The 16,595-nt window shown below is 37.2% G+C and overlaps 1 protein-coding gene across 5 annotated transcripts in view; it reads right to left on the bottom strand.

The window, feature by feature from the left end:
• znf618 (zinc finger protein 618) overlaps positions 1-14,541 on the bottom strand; it is a 59,582-nt gene extending 45,041 nt beyond the window's left edge. For all 5 annotated transcript variants that reach the window (XM_036580674.1, XM_036580673.1, XM_036580672.1 and 2 more), the window contains exon 1: positions 14,389-14,541. The gene's annotated coding sequence lies outside the window, so the exon portion shown is untranslated. The remainder of the gene's footprint in view (positions 1-14,388) is intronic.
• Positions 14,542-16,595: the final 2,054 nt, after the last annotated feature.

Raw genomic sequence — 16,595 nt, forward strand, 5'->3', positions numbered from 1 at the left:
AGCTCCCCTCAAATGAACAGAATGTGTTGTGATATCATGCACATATTGCTATATGCTTACAATTTACTGCTGAAAGCCAAAAATCTTAGGCGCTTTTTTATAAAAATATTTTTTACAGAGCAGATCACCGAAGAGACGCCATCTGTTTATAGTTTATAGCCCAGATTTGTGAAAAATGGGTCGACTTTCAGTAGGAAAAAAAAAAAATAGTGTTCAGCTTCTTTTATTATAAGGGTTTCAAATTACATCACCCGTCTATTTGAGTGGAAAGAAGACAGTTACAGCTCTCATACGACCCCCACCTTTTTAACGTAACTTATGAAATATAAAAGTTATGAAGAATATGAAGTGCATTTTGGAACCACCAGTGGTCTCAAGGAGTTGAAAAGGTTTGTGAGTAAAGGCCAGTCTTATTTTCACTCATATTTCATTTCATCTCATATTTCAGGAATAAAAAAAAATTACAATCAGAAAGATGTTGCCGTCTTCTGATTTGAAGCAATAAAATAAAATACAAAAAACTATTCGGTTCCACAATTGCTTATATGATCATCATGAATTTAACTGAACACTGCTACTCGCTAACATGTGTCCCTGCGTATCTTACAGCAGTTCACAGTAAAACAAAAAAATGAATTAATAACAAATAAAAAAAAAAAAAATAAAATAAATAAATGAAACTTTATACAAAAAAAAATATAGCCTGCCAGCAGCAATCACTGGGGTCCAAGCACCACAAGCCCAAAGAAGTCTTATGAGGCCCTGATGTTTATTACTTTTTTTTTCCCTAATAATTATTTTCAGACATTTAAAAATATTTCAAGATACAAACCTTATATTGCGGACTAGCACACCTTACTTTTTCAATAACAGTTGAACTTACAATCTTATTAACAGGAGGGAGATATTTGGCGACCCATGGCAGCACTGCACACCGTTGGAGCTTTGACCCCTAATTACATTCTAGCTCACTGCCTCAGCTGCAAACATTGCTAATTTACACATTAACCTTTTTTCACCCTCTGATTAAAGACTATTTAACAATGAAAACAAAATGAAACCAACTTGACCTCTAATTTTCAACTGCATGAATCATGGTTAGCATTAAATGTGCGTAAATAACAGCGCGTTTCACTGTAGGTTTGAACTGACAAATTAACATTACCGTAGTGCGTTTAATGAAACCGTAGAATTCTAATAAAGCAATAAAAATAAATCATTTCTTGCTGAAGCATCTGGCGAAAACCAAGGAAAATGAGAATGTGCATTGAATTTTGGGAATATGTTACAGATTTTATCTTAGTTCTGATTGGTTCACAGTACTGTAACATGGTCTGGACTGGCAGATTATGATCTGTGGCTGTGATTGTGGTGAGGGGACCAAATTTAAAACTCTTCAGATATACACAATAAACAAAACTAACATTTGCATTATTCAAAACAGCGAATTATACTGCAAGATTTGAGAAGTGCTTTGGCGTGAAATGCTCCGTTCTAGAGAAACTGAGTCAGTGTTCACAGCGGTGGTGATAGGAACCAGACGTCTAGAGAACTTATGGAGAACTATACATGTACTGCCTGATGCCAGAGATATTGTTTTAAAAAAAATTTTTTGGGGGGGGCAAAAATGTATTTTTTAAAGCTGTTAATAATGGAACAATACATGCAGAGAGCTGTAAGGCTAACCAGTCTAAAATAGTCTCAAAGAAAACATTTTTGTTCAGATTTCTACACCATTTTACCATCATCAAAACATTTTTTTGCAATGAACCATTTCACATTAAACCACTTTGAATGACTTTATATCTCAACACTTGAATTATGCAGAATTCTTGAAATATTTTGAAACGAATACAGCATTTTACTGGCTGATATTACTGGGTGTTGAAATTTTTAGCTCTGTAAAAACTGCATGGACCACAAAATTTTCATATCAGTTTTTATGATGACATACACCAAAGCTGCCAACAAAGGTGATGGCAAACTTCCCGCATAGTTAAAAACAAAGAAAACTTGGTAAATGTTTGTCCTTCTGGGGTTTATAGCTTTGCAGAGCTGCTTGCTCTCCACTCTTCCCTCCCCTCGCTTTATTTTTCCCCCAGATCCAGCCAACCGAGAGTGAGATTCGAAAACAAAAGGGGTCGGGGGGTTAAAAATTAGCCACTTGCTTCTCTCGTGCTGCCATTAAACGCAGTGGAAAATTACAGGCCCACTGGTGAAACATTATATGGAAAAATACTGAATTTATGTGTTCTGAAACGTGCAGTGGGGGTGGCGCACGGGTGGAGGGAAGAGTTTTGAATATTTCTATGCAAATTCTAAACTTAGGTTGGAGTCAGCAGGCAGAAATAAAAAGGGCTGAACTTTAGGGCAGCTGAAGCAGTGGAATGATCTCTGCTGGTGGCCTGAAAAGAGCAAACCACAAATTACCACCAACACAAATAGATGCCGCGCACAATAATTAGCAGCTATAAGTAGAACGTAGGCAGTGAAAATGGCTGAATATATTTCTGATTTTTCAAGCTAGGGACCAATATTTAGCATCCAATTCAGGGCAGAAAGCTTATTAAGAGACTTTTTAATCAGTCAAAAGTTTGCACACACCTGAAGGAATGTATTCTCTCCATAAAGACGCTGGGATCTAAAGGTTTTGCTGAAATGTCTGAAATTTGTTCCTAAGACAAATATGTTTGTTCCTAAGACTGTTTTCAAAACAAGCTGGAAGCAGCCAACAAATGCCCAGCATATGTGGTGGTACTTCAAGCCTGGTGGAAAGGCATCCCGGGTGGCTCCTCGTGAAGCTTCTTGAGAGAACGCCAAGAGCGTGCAAAGCTGCGGCAAATGCGTTACATATTATATGTAAAATATTTACAGGGCCCGTATCCTACATTTTTCTTGTTTTATTTTTTCCCCTGAGATCCATGTGTGGCTTTATATACCAAAAACAGTCATTATTTTGTTGTTTTATATCACCATTTTCCAAACTCTCTTAGAACTAAAACAGGCTGTACTGATTTGGCTGTCCTGTATTTTGCTTCACTCAAAAAGCTCTCAGAGCTGAAACACCCCTTATAACTTCAGTATAAATGGGCGGATCCAAATCGCAGTGGGATATTTTTTTCCTCTAATTAAGGTGATATTAATCATAATAATGCATTGATATTTCTTCTTTGTCTCAACAACATTCATTCGCATGTACTCTGGTCAAATTACACACGTTGTTGATTTTCTGAGTGCAAATTTTAATCACATAATTTCCATTTATTTGCTGAGTTTAACATACTTGTGAAAAACAAAAACTAAAACATAAAATAAACTGTGCCAAAACTTTTACACAAGCCATATTTTATGTTTTATTTCTTTCCATTTTGTTAAATTCAAGCAAACAAGCAGTAACTGTGCATTAAAACATGCAGAATCTCTCTGTAGAGGAGGTTTTAAGTTCTTTTCACTTTGAAAAATCTACAAAATGTCATTTGACCGGGGTGCACACACTTTTGCATATGGCCGTATATTAGGGCTGATAGATTAATTTGATTCTATGTCGAAATCACAGTTTAATTTTTAAATCACACTCTTGAAAAAGATGGTGAAGTAAAGACAGTGGTTCTATATAAACCCATAAACACTAAAAGACCCATTTCCATGCTTAAACTGTTCTTAAATGATGGGGAATGTGCTGTATATGGTTCTATATAGAACCAAAAGGTGTTCTGATGTCAAGCTTGTAACAATAGAAAAACTTTTTGGTGCTGTATAGAAGCAAAAACAGCACATTCTCCATCAATCTAATGAACCATTTCACCACGCAAAGAACGTGGGTTGTGTAGTGTTTATGGTTCTGTATAGAACCATCTTTACTAAGGAACCCTTGAAGAACCATTGTTTTTAAGTATTTACATTAGCAAAAACATTGAAGCTTTAAGAGGGCAAACTTAATCTAATTAGAGTTTATGAACTGCCTGTAGATAATTTAGACCAATCAGAGGCAACCAAACCTCCATGTGTTGTGACATCACAACCACAGCTTACTGGCAGTTTGGTGCACTACGTTCAGGGGTCGAGCCTCAAGCCAAATAAAAAAAAAAATTTAAAAATTGCAGTCGCAATATTATTCGGAATAATCGCAATTAGATATTTTCCCCAAATCGTTCAGCCCTACCGTATATTATGGAAAAAAAGAAAATTCTTGAAAATGGTCTATAATGCATTTTGAAAAGCAACCTTTCAAATTTCTCCATAATGCTTATCCAACCAGATGTAGACCGAATTTCTACTTTTTATGAGAGTTAATGTATCAGTATTGGCCGATATATATTAAAACATATCGAATATCAGCATCAGTCCACAATTCCCATTTTGGTGCATTCCTAGTTATAAAAACAAGAAAAAATCATTCTTGACTTGAGTTTCCAAACTTGTAACCAGTACTGCATTTTCGATTTCAAGGGCTGTGGCCTCCCAGTAGGTAACAAGATAACACCCTTTTAGATTTCAGTCATATCTTGGAAACGCTAATCAGATATGAAAGCATTTCCAAAAATGGTGAAAATGTGAAGAATATCAAGGTGAATTCAAGTATGTCTTCATGCTTTCACCAGTGAAGCATGAAGGTTCCCACAGGTACAATATTGTGGGTCTGACTTCTAGCAGAAGTATTTAACACATTATGATGTTTTTAGAGAGCCCACATTAGCGAGTCTAGGGCGGGTTTCCAGGACTGATGGAAAAACAAAACAAAACAAAAACTAATGAAATTGAAATAGCTTTTTTACTGCATGCTCAAGCAGACGCTTTGAGGAGCATGAGGCAGAAACTACACGCCGACAGCACCTTCTTTCAAGAAGCGTTGGTTTCTTTTCAACTGTTCCACCCTGAAAACTCGCTTTATCTCTAGTTTTAAAGAGTTTGATAAAAGTGATAGTTACGGTTTTTCATTTTCACCCATATGTTGTCGATCAGCCATGATGGGTTTGGTGTCTGAGGTTTGCTTCTTAAGTTTTGAACTGGAGCTACAAGGTTAATGTAGCTAATAGGGGTGGGAAATTTGACAATACTTTATCGTTATCGTGATAATTTGTCATAAAATGCTGGATAACGTCACTGCTTAAAGAACACCAAGTATGTTTCATTACAAACTGAACATCATTAGGTCTTTTTAACTGGATTAAGTGCAATGCAATTGAACCTTTTCAACTCCTTGAGACCACCGGTGGTTCCAAAACGCACTTCGTCATATTCTTCAGAACTTTCATATTTCATAAGCTACATTCAAAAGGTGGGGGTCGTATGAGAGCTGGAACTGTCTTCTTTCCGGTCAAATAGATGGGTGATGTAATTTGAAACCCTTATAATAAAAGAAGCTGAACTCAATTTTTTTTGTCTACTGAAAGTCGACCCATTTTTCCACAAATCTGGGCTATAAACTATAAACAGATGGCGTCTCTTCAGTGATCTGCTCTGTAAAAATGATTTTCATGAAAAAAATACAAAAAGCATCTAAGATTTTTGGCTTTCAGCAGTAAATTGTAAGCATACAGCAATGTGTGTATGATCATAAAACATTTTCTCTTAATTTGAGGGGAGCTTTTGTAAATAAATAAATAAATAAATAAATAAAACAAAAATGTACATTTATTTCATGCAGTTTCTGAAAAATTTGCCTTAGGATTTGGTCATGTAAATTCAGATGGACAAACAAAATATACCCTGGAGAATAAGAGGTTGGAAACACAATCTCACTGTACTTGCACACTTACTATTATTATTATTATTATTATTAGTAGTAGTAGTAGTAGTAGTATTAGTTAACTGTGTGCCTAAATCATCACTCACTTGACTCAAAAGGTGTTGAGATGTTAAATAAGATCAAATATTTTGGCTTACAGTGTTTGACACAGTAGGACAGTGTTCTCTCTACAAATGCACACAAATATATTAGCATAGCTAAAAACAGTAATAGCATGAAATTTGTGCGAACTTTCATCAATGAAAACTCAAACAAGTTTTCTTTTACCTGACAGTTCAACACAGTCTGAGGGTGTGATTTGCAGCTAGCAGGATGCTAACCAGTGGGCTAAGCTTCCATTACTGGTTCGCTACATAAGCCTCATAGCCTGTTAGCATGCTAAACAGCAAGTATAACCTTCCAAACGTCGTGGCTGAGATAAGAGGAACTGTTTTTTTTGTCCCACGCTATAAATATTTCTTAAAGCAAAGTATTTTTTGCTGGTGTTGCTGAAACTGCTGTTACAATCCTGCTGTCAGGATCTTCGAACAGTCCCTGCTGATCATTAACACCTGACGGTTTTCCGTTCTGATAGGAACTGGCTTAAATGGTAACCATTACAGACCATTCGTTTCCTGTAGGACACTTTTAGATCCCACTAGTAAACCATCACATGCGTCTGGAATCAAAACACCTGTTAAATTGGAATCGGAACACCTGTTAAACTATTAGCAAACCCAAGACACCATATTAATGGTTTCTATGTTTTTCTTCCCAGCAGAGTAGATTCTACAGGGGTCTTTCTACAGGTTGTTAACAGTTGCGATTGCAGGGTTTTTCCTGTTGTCATTTTCAGCCGTTTTCAACCTGGTCGTTGTTACCAAGGTCCTTACAGGAATATCTGTTCACTCAGTGGCCATACTTGCAACACCGCCGGGCAGTTATTTCCAGCCATACAAGACCAGACTCCACCCTAAATCAAAGTAATCGAAACTGAAGGCCAAATTAGTGTCTGAAAAACAGGTCTGAAATCAGTGAGTGAATTTACATACATCAATAATCCGATCATCACCAGATTTCTGCAGTTATTTGATTATTCAAATGGTCATGTAAACAGCACACTCTGATTTCTTAGATCGGAGTAAAGTCTAGAAATCCGATTAAGAAATCTGATAAAGAGAGCTGGATTTTAGCTCAGTAATCAGATTTAGTGCTGTAAACTCTTACTCTGATTTCTTTCGGATTTCTCAGTCTGCATGTATGAAAACAGACAGCGGCACCGGAAATAAGCTTTTGGAGCGACGCTGAACCCAAATACTTTCTCAACGAAATGAATGATTTAAATATTCTTCATCTTCTAGATGATGTTTGTTCATATTTTCAGACAAAGTTATGAGATGTTTTTTTTAGCTGCGGCATGAAGTTTGATGTTTTACATCAAGTTTATGTCACGTCCTCTTCTGTGAGCTTATTGGCTGGCTGTAAAGCAGAAATCCGTACATGTAAACACGTTGATTGGATTACTAACAAAATCTGATTTTCTGCAGTTATCAGATTATTCAGTGCATGTAAACACACTCACTGATAAAATCTGACAAAAACCTCATAAACAGTTTGTAGCGTTTGGCTCAGTAACAAATAAAAGTGGTTCTTCGGGTTTGTTCTACAAACACGCTTTTCCCCACTCACAGTGTAATCAGCAAGCTGATTGGCTGTTTTTAATCGAAGGGCGGGCCTTCCACAGCAAACGCATGCTATGTTGAGTGTTACGAGCTTTCCCATTCATATTACAACCTGTGACCAATTTAACGTCTCTGTTTCTACCAGCTAAATGCACCAATCTGTTTTTTTGTTTGTTCCTAACAAGGCCTTTTGCAACCCAAACACACCCATACATATTATACATATTATACATATTATATATATATATATATATACATATATATATATATATATATATACATATATATATATATATATATATATATATATATATATATATATATATATATATATATATATATACACACACTGTTGATTTTGGATAGTAAATAAAATGCCAATATTTGTACCGTAAACACTGGTTCCTATCACTACCACTGTAAATAAATCAGTCAGCAAGTTTCTCTACAATAAACCATTTCACCACAAACCACTCTGAATGTCCTTATGTACACCTTAATGATTTAATTATGCAGACATAAAAAACTCCCCTTTAACACCAATGAAACAGACAGACTAATTACTTCAAATCATAAACACCCAAGTTTACATCCTGGACTTTTACCTCATATAATTCAACTCAATCTGTTACTTTTTGCTTCGTCAGCCATTTCACTTTGTGCCTCAGGCTGACAGAAAACAAGTTTACTTGCCACAATAGTTCTGAAAGCCAAAGGCCGACAGGCCGGGTAGATGTTTAGCCCACATCAACAGAGCAGGAGGGCGACGCAAAAAAGGACAAAAAAGACATCAGATGAGCACAAAGTTGTGTCAACAATTTGGAATTGCAAACACGGTCGAGCCCCAAGGTCGGTGATAAAATTCAGCTGTCGCAAGTTAGAACGAGCTGAAGGACCAGTTACAACACTGAGCTTAACTGAACTTCACAGGGCCCAAAGCCCACACTTTCCCTTGAGCTCCACTCATAACATTTGTGTGGGTTTATGCACCAAAAGCAGCCCTAACTGATTTTACACAATTCTCTTTATCCTTTAGAGGATCAGCATGCACTAATTTAGCGTGCACTAATTTTAGAGGGGAACTGCAGAGAGGCCTGATGTGAAATGTGCTATTCTAGACAAACTGTTCTCAACAGCGGTGATAGGAACCAGACGTCTGAAGAGTTTACAATAGCGCTGAGAAGGTTTCGGGCTAAAATGCATGTTATTTTTTGATATATTCTTGGTGGAGACATGCATGCAGGGCACTGTAAGGCAAAAGAGCCCCCAAAGAAATCTTTTCATATTTACCACTATTTTACCATTAACAACATTATACAAAAAAAAAACTTGTGTAGGTCCACTGGTGGTTATATATTCATACGTGCACTGTAAACACTGTGACCCCTGGTTTCTATCACCGACACTGTGAATAAGTCTGCAAGTTTATCTACAATAAACCATTTCACATCAAACCACTCTGCACCAATGTTTTCACTTGTGACTTAACTGTGTGGAAATTTTGAAAAATCAGTGGAATTTCCCTTTTGCTGCCATGCCTTTAAGACTGATTAAGTAAATAACCTCAGTCCAGGCTGACAGCAGCCCAGGCTGACACTTTTAAGGCTATAACTTTAGTGCAAATGAGCAGAGCTACAGTGCTGTAGGCTGAGCAGGAGGATACAAACACTGTATTAACTGACGTGTTAAATAACACCAGACTGACTTGTGTTGGCCATTTTAACACTTCGTATCAGATTGTTTTCTGGTTTAACACATTCTGTGTTAGAAGTACCCCAAAATATGTTATGCATAACTGGGTATAGAAATATTTCAACACATTTGGTGCTAAAAGTAACCCGAAATATGGTATTGATAACTGGATATAGCACTATTTCAACACGTTCTGTGTTAAAAGTAACCCAAAATATGTTATTTATAACTGGGTATAGCAATATTCCAACACATTCTGTGCTAAACGTAACCCGAAATATGGTATCGATAACTGCGTATAGGAATATTTAAACACATTCTTTGTTAAAAGTAACCCAAAATATGGTATCGATAACTGAGTACAGAAATATTTCAACACGTTCTGTTACAGCAACCCGAAATGCGCCGCCTCCCACTGAACGCACTGGTGTGTTCAGTTAGAAACAGAATGTGTTATTTTAAGAGTGTGTCTGAATGCACTGGTATTTGTGACATCACAAAGGAATGAATTAAAAATAGGCAGTTTTAAAGCATTTGGCACACTTGTAACTTTAACTTTAATATATATAATAACATATTAAATCAAACTTTAACTGGCAAAATTAAATTAGGAACGTTTGTTTTTTTCCGCAACGTGGGCCCTTTAAATGGCGGAAACCAATTCTGTGACATTTCCTAAGACTCTTTAAGTGCTCACTGCGAACATCTAAGGCGGCGAGCTTTTCAGCTCGAGTCTGAATTCTGCAGCAGCAAAAAGCAGCGGCGAAGCAGTAAAATGCAAATTTTACGGCGGCTCCTTCAAACATGGCGAAATGTAAAGGTCAACACTGAAGCAGCTGAAGTCTCCACCATCTCACTGCTGACAGACAACAATAAAAGAGGAGAGATAAAACGGCCGAAGCTGGAAAACAGATCTGCGTTCGCTGGATCAACGTAAATAGGGGAGAAATCTCTAACGACTGTTCGGCCGACGACGGAGACAAAAAACATAGACGTACATTCAGACAAGCATCTACACTGTTTCCCCATCCTTTGATCTTTTGTTTTGTCTTTGCTACACTCCTAAAAAGATGGTTCTTCAAGGGTTCTATTGGAAAAGAAATGGGTATTTTTAGATTTACAGAACCATGAGTTCTATATAGAACTATTCCATGCTTCAATAGTTGTTTGCACCTTCAGATTGATGGAAAATGTGCCGTTTATGGTTCTATGCAGAACCTTTTTAGAATCTGGATATGATTCTACACAGTACCAAAAAGGGTTCTTCTACACACTTAAAAAACATGGTTCTTCAAGGGTTGTTTAGTAAAGAAAACGGTTCTATATAGAACCATGAACACTCACTGTGAATTAAAAACACTGCAGATCCAGCAGTTTTCACCTCCAAATGCTGTGCACTTAAAAAAGATGGTTCTTTAAGGGTTCTGGAGTAAAGGCAGTGGTTCTATATAGGACCACGAGTTCTGTATAGAACCATTTGCATGCTTTAGTGGTTCTTTGCTTGGAGACAAGTAAGCATTGTGAAATAGTTACGACGTTAAGCTTAACACTAACAATGCATTCTTTTAAAAAAAGATGGTTCTTCAGGGGTTCTTGAGTTCTGTATGGAACCATTTGCATGCTTTAGTGATTCTTTAGTACTTTAGTACTGAAGTAAGCATAGTGAAATAGTTATGATGTTAAGCTTAACACTAACAATAAACTCTTAAAGGTGGTTCCTCAAGGGTTCTTTAGTAAAGAAAACGGTTCTATATAGAGCCATGAACACTCAAAGAACCCTTTGCATGATTAAAGGGTTCTCTGCAAGGTAAAATGGTTCTTGAGATTGATGCATGAGGGTTGAGCATGTGTTGGGTGGTTTCATTATGTAATCATTTTGAAAAGGGTTCTATATAGCACCAAAAATGGTTCTTCTACACGCTTAAAAGGTGGTTCTTCAAGGGTTGTTCAGTAAAGAAAACGGTTCTATATAGAACCATGAACACTCACTGTGAATTAAAAACACTGCAGATCCAGCAGTTTTCACCTCCAAATGCTGTGCACTTAAAAAAGACTTTTTTTTTTTAAGGGTTCTTGAGTAAAGTCAGAGGTTCTGCATAGGATCATGAGTTCTGTACAGAACCATTTGCATGCTTTAGTGGCTTTTTGCTTGGTGAAAAGTAACAATAGTGAAATAGTTACGATGTTAAGCTTAGCACTAACAATACGCTCTTAACAATCATGGTTCTTCAAGGGTTCTTTAGTAAAGAACTCAATTCTATATAGAATCATGAACACTCAAGGAACCCTTTGCATGATTAACGGGTTCTTTGCAAGGTAAAACGGTTCTTCAGATTGATGGAGCATGTGTTGTATGTGGTTTCTTTCTAAAATCATTTTAAAAAGGGTTCTATATAGCACCAAAAATGGTTCCTCTACCGTGATAAGCTTGACATTGTAACAATACCAGAACCCTTTTCAAAAACACTGTGTTGTATATGGTTCTATATACATTCACCAACAATCTGAAGAACCATTTCACGATGCAAAAAAAACCCTTTAATCGTGCAAAGGGTTCTTTGAGTGTTCATGGCTCTATATAGAACCATTTTCTTTACTCCAGAACCCCTAAAGAACCATCTTAAAGAGTGTGATGTTAGTGCTAAGCTTAACATCGTAACTATTTCATTATGCTTACGTTTCACCAAGCAAAGAACCAATAAAGCATGCAAATGGGTCTATACAGAATTCATGGTCCTATATAGAACCACTGACTTTACTCAAGAACCCTTGAGGAACCATCTTTAATAAAAGTGTATTGTTAGTGTTCAGCTTAACTATTTCACTATGCTCACTTTTCACCAAGCAAAGAACCACTAAAGCGTGCATATGGTTCTATACAGAACTCATGGTCCTACACAGAACCACTACTTTTACTCAAGAACCCTTGAAGAACCATTTTCTTTTAAAGAATGCATTGTTAGTGTTAATCTTAACATCGTAACTATTTCACTATGCTTACTTTTCACCAAGCAAAGAACCACTAAAGCACACAAATGGTTCTATACAGAATTCATGGTCCTATACAGAACCACTGACTTTACTCAAGAACCCTTGAAGAACCAATTTTTTATAAAAGTGTATTGTTAGTGTTCAGCTTAACTTCATAAGTATTTCACTATTCTTACTTTTCACCAAGCAAAGAACCACTAAAGCACGCAAATGGTTCTATTTAGAACTCATGGTCACTGCCTTTACTCCAGAACCCTTGAAGAACCATCTTTTTTTAAAAGAGTGTACTGTTAGTTACGATGTTAAGCTTAACACTAAATCACTATGCTCACTTTTCACCAAGCAAAGAACCACTAAAGCATGCAAATGGTTCTGTACAGAACTCATGGTCCTATATAGAACCACTGACTTTACTCAAGAACCCTTGAAGAACCATCTTTTATAAAAGTGTATTGTTAGTGTTACGCTTAACATCATAACTATTTCATTATGCTTACGTTTCACCAAGCAAAGAACCACTAAAGCATGCATATGGGTCTACACATAACGTATGGTCCTACACAGAACCACTACGTTTACTCAAGAACCCCTCAAGAACCATCTTTTTTTAAAGAATGCATTGTTAACGTTAAGATTAACATCATAACTACTTCACTAAGCTTACCTGTCACCAAGCAAAGAACCACTAAAGCATGCAAATGGTTCAACACAGAATTCATGGTCCTATACAGAACCACTGACTTTACTCAAGAACCCTTGAAGAACCATCTTTTATAAAAGTGTATTGTTAGTGTTCAGCTTAACTATTTCACTATGCTCACTTTTCACCAAGCAAAGAACCACTAAAGCATGCAAATGGTTCTGTACAGAACTCATGGTCCTATATAGAACCACTGCCTTTACTCCAGAACCCTTGAAGAACCCTATTTTTTTAAGCGCACAGCATCTGGAGGTGAAAACTGCCAGATCTGCACTGTTTTTAATTCACAATATCTCCTCAGGAAATGAAAGGAAAGGAAGTTCTTTTGTATAAATAAAGAAACAGACGTGTTCTAACATTACCATCGGAGGGAAGTTCTAAATAGCACAGAGCGTCCTTTGTGTTTCACTATTAGCCCATAAATCTAATCAGGCATGTAATATTCATAACAATAAAACAGTGGACGGTTCCCTCACCGCCCTTCAGCACCATGTCTGAATGTGCTACATCTATTTTCAGCATGCTGGACAAGCCGGATTGATCTTTGCAATATTTGCAGGCGAGGAGGAGGAAAAAAAAGAAAAAAAGAAAAAAAAAAAAAATCAATGCAATTGTGCACAGAAGAGCAGATGTGGTGCAGCAGCAGTGCTCATATTTTCACTGTGGTGCATCTAAAGCATCTAATGCATCTGAACAAAATGAAGAAAATGAAGCCTTTTTTTCCTTCAACGTGCTCCAAACAGACGAGCTCGAGCCCTGAAAGGGTGCTGTGCTGCTTTCATTTGGGGTGAACAGACAAAGAATCTGGAAAAAAAAAAGATTTTTTTGCAAAAAAAGAAAAAAAATCTACTGTTGTGAATTTGCAATCAGATTAATTGCAATTTCTTAATTTTCGAGGAATATCTGCCGCCAGAGGGCGCTAATTTCGCAACACAAAAAAAACGAAAACGACATTCAAGCCGGAGGGTGAAATTAATCAAACTAAACCTCGTTTTTTCTTCACAAAGACGAAGCATTTTCTCACAACACGCCTACAGAGGATAAATGTGTCTGCAGAAATGTGACCCGGCGGCTCAAACGCGGATTTAATCGCCGAATAAGAGCCGAATACAGTAGATTTTTTTTGGCCAAACATGGCTGCGTCGCTCTCTTTTCTGTTCCCCTCTTCCTGCCATCGCACAGGCTTTTCATTCCCAACCGACAGAAAAATTCCAACAAAAAAGCCCCGGTTTGGATTTAAAAGCCCTTGGCGGCCACATTTCACTCTCACAACTCACAGCAAACTCGGTTTTAGGGTGTTTTAGGAGCGGAGAGCAAAACGAAGCTCAAGTCAGCTTCTTATTCGCCAGCTTCTTGTTCGAATTTTCCCGTTCCACCTTAAATGGTGCAGCAGTTACATTCTGGCGCCTGAGGCGCCAGAATGTAACTGCTGCACCATTTAAGGTGGAACGGGAAAATTCGAAAAAAAGAAGCTGACTCCAGCTTCAGCTTCGTGGGCAGAAAGCAGAAAAACAGACGGCAGCAACATTAACATTTCGAGGGAAAAAAAAATCAGAACTTTTGCAAAGCTGGAGTTTTTATCTGTCTTATCTTACCCGAGCTGCATCGGCTTTTTCCCCCAAAACAGGAGCAGAAAATCCGGAGGAGCGAGCCGAGGAGGAGCTGCGAGGCGCCAAATGAACAAATCTAATTCAGAAAAAATAGAGGAAAAAAAAAGAAAAAAAAAAAGCGAGGCAGTGCTGCGTCTCCTCCCCAAACCAAACCAAACCCACCCAGGCGCGGGGGTCATGCGGATGAATTTTTTTTCTTCTTTTTTTTCCCTTTTGCAGGGTGTGAAGAAGAGAGAAGAGTCCTCCCACTCGAAATGACGAAACGAGCAAAATCCAAAAAATAAAATAAAAAAATAAAAAAAAAAACAAATTTGTATTTTTTTTTACACCGCAATGTTGGAGGGTGTTTTCGCCCCCCCCCCCCGCTCGCGGTTCCTCCCACAAAGTGCAGTAGCAGGTTTTATTTGGAGGGGGGCGGTTATTTTATGTAATTTTATACACTTAAATTAATAATTCACAACGGCCGGACGGACGGTGGTCGGTGTGTTTTTAGCACTGCGGGCGCGGTGCTCCGCCATTGTAGAGAGAGAGAGGGAGAAAGAGAGAGAGAGAGAGAGAGAGAGAGAGAGAGAGAGAGAGAGAGAGAGAGAGAGAGAGAGAGAGAGAGGGAGAGAGAGAGAGAGCGGGGTGTTTGCTTTAAAAAAAGCACACAACTTCAAAATGAACAAGTTAGGTCATGTTGCAGCGACTGCAGTCCTGAGATGTACACATATACATTTGGGTGTGTGTACTTTTATTATGTATGTATGTATGTATATATATATATATATGATGTATGTATGTATGCATGTATACGTATACACAGCGGGGCAGACAGTGCACACTTGCACAGTTGACGTGTGCAGTAAAAGCGCTTTTACTCTTTTTTTTTCCATGAGGACTTTTATTATTGACTGTTAAACGGCTCCGATTCTCTGTCTCCCTTTGTCATTTAAATAAATAAAGACGCGGTGCTTTGGCGCCCTCTAGCGGTGGATTTGAGATTTGAAAAGAAAAATGAAGATTCGTAAAAATTCCAGAGCGAGAAATGCAAATTTGAGGATTATTCTCTAATTAGCCTGGGAATCACGTCTGTCTGTGTGTGGTGAAGGAAAAATTGTCCATTAATAATTTTTTCATAAAGAAATATACATACATGTATATGCAGATACATTGATATGTGCGTGTATGTATATATATATATATATATATATATATATAGAGAGAGAGAGAGAGAGAGAGAGAGAGAAATCTTTAAAAATGCAATTTGACTTTTACAGAACAAAAGATGTTTACAAAAATAATTATCATCACTTCTATAATAATAAAAGAAGTCCTTGAATAACATCCTTTTATCTTCTGGGCAGATTATTATTATTATTTGCAAAAGTAAACATATAAGCCTAATATAGCTTATAAGTATCTGTCTAATACAGCTCTATATGTCTGCTAAACTCTTATATCCTTATATGCATATTCATAATCAGCCCCTGTACAAAGCCATATCGCTTATATACACCTATCCTCATTTGTTCCACAGGGAAAAGTCCAGAAAATTGAGCAGTAATTTCATCATGAGATCATATGAACGATCATTATTACTGTGGACTAATGAACAGTAACGAGTAAATGTGGTCAGATGTTAAAATCACCCAGTTAATGCAGTTCGATACTTTTCAAAGGGAAGGAAAGAGAAAGAAAAACTTCCGTCTGTCCTCCAAATGAAAAGCGGCTGAATCCTCAGAGCTCCGCAGCAGCGCCGTGCAGCGACGATCCCGTGTGGGATGTAACGGACACCTGCGCCCTCTAGTGTCCACAGCGGCGAAGTGCAGCTGTGAACTGAGAGCAAGGGGGACAGAAATGAATGCAAATGTGGTAAATAAAAAAGTAAGTAAGTAAGTAAGTAAGTAAGTAAGTAAATAAATAAATAAATAAATAAATAGTTTATTATTGTTATCAAAATGCCAATATAATTTAATTTGAAAAAAAAAAAAATCTATTTTAAATACAGTCCTATGCAAAAGTGTAGGGCGCCCCGGTCACATAACATGTTTCTGTTGATTTTTTAATTTTGTTTTTTTTTTTCTTAGGAAAAATAAGTGAACACATCCTCCACAGAAAACACACGTCTGCACATTTTAATACACAATTACTGTTTATTTGTTCAACATAACATGTTGGGGGAAAATTACAATATAAAAATGTGGCCTGTG

This window comes from Colossoma macropomum, unplaced genomic scaffold, assembly GCF_904425465.1.
Source record: "Colossoma macropomum unplaced genomic scaffold, Colossoma_macropomum, whole genome shotgun sequence".
Lineage (NCBI taxonomy): Eukaryota > Metazoa > Chordata > Actinopteri > Characiformes > Serrasalmidae > Colossoma > Colossoma macropomum.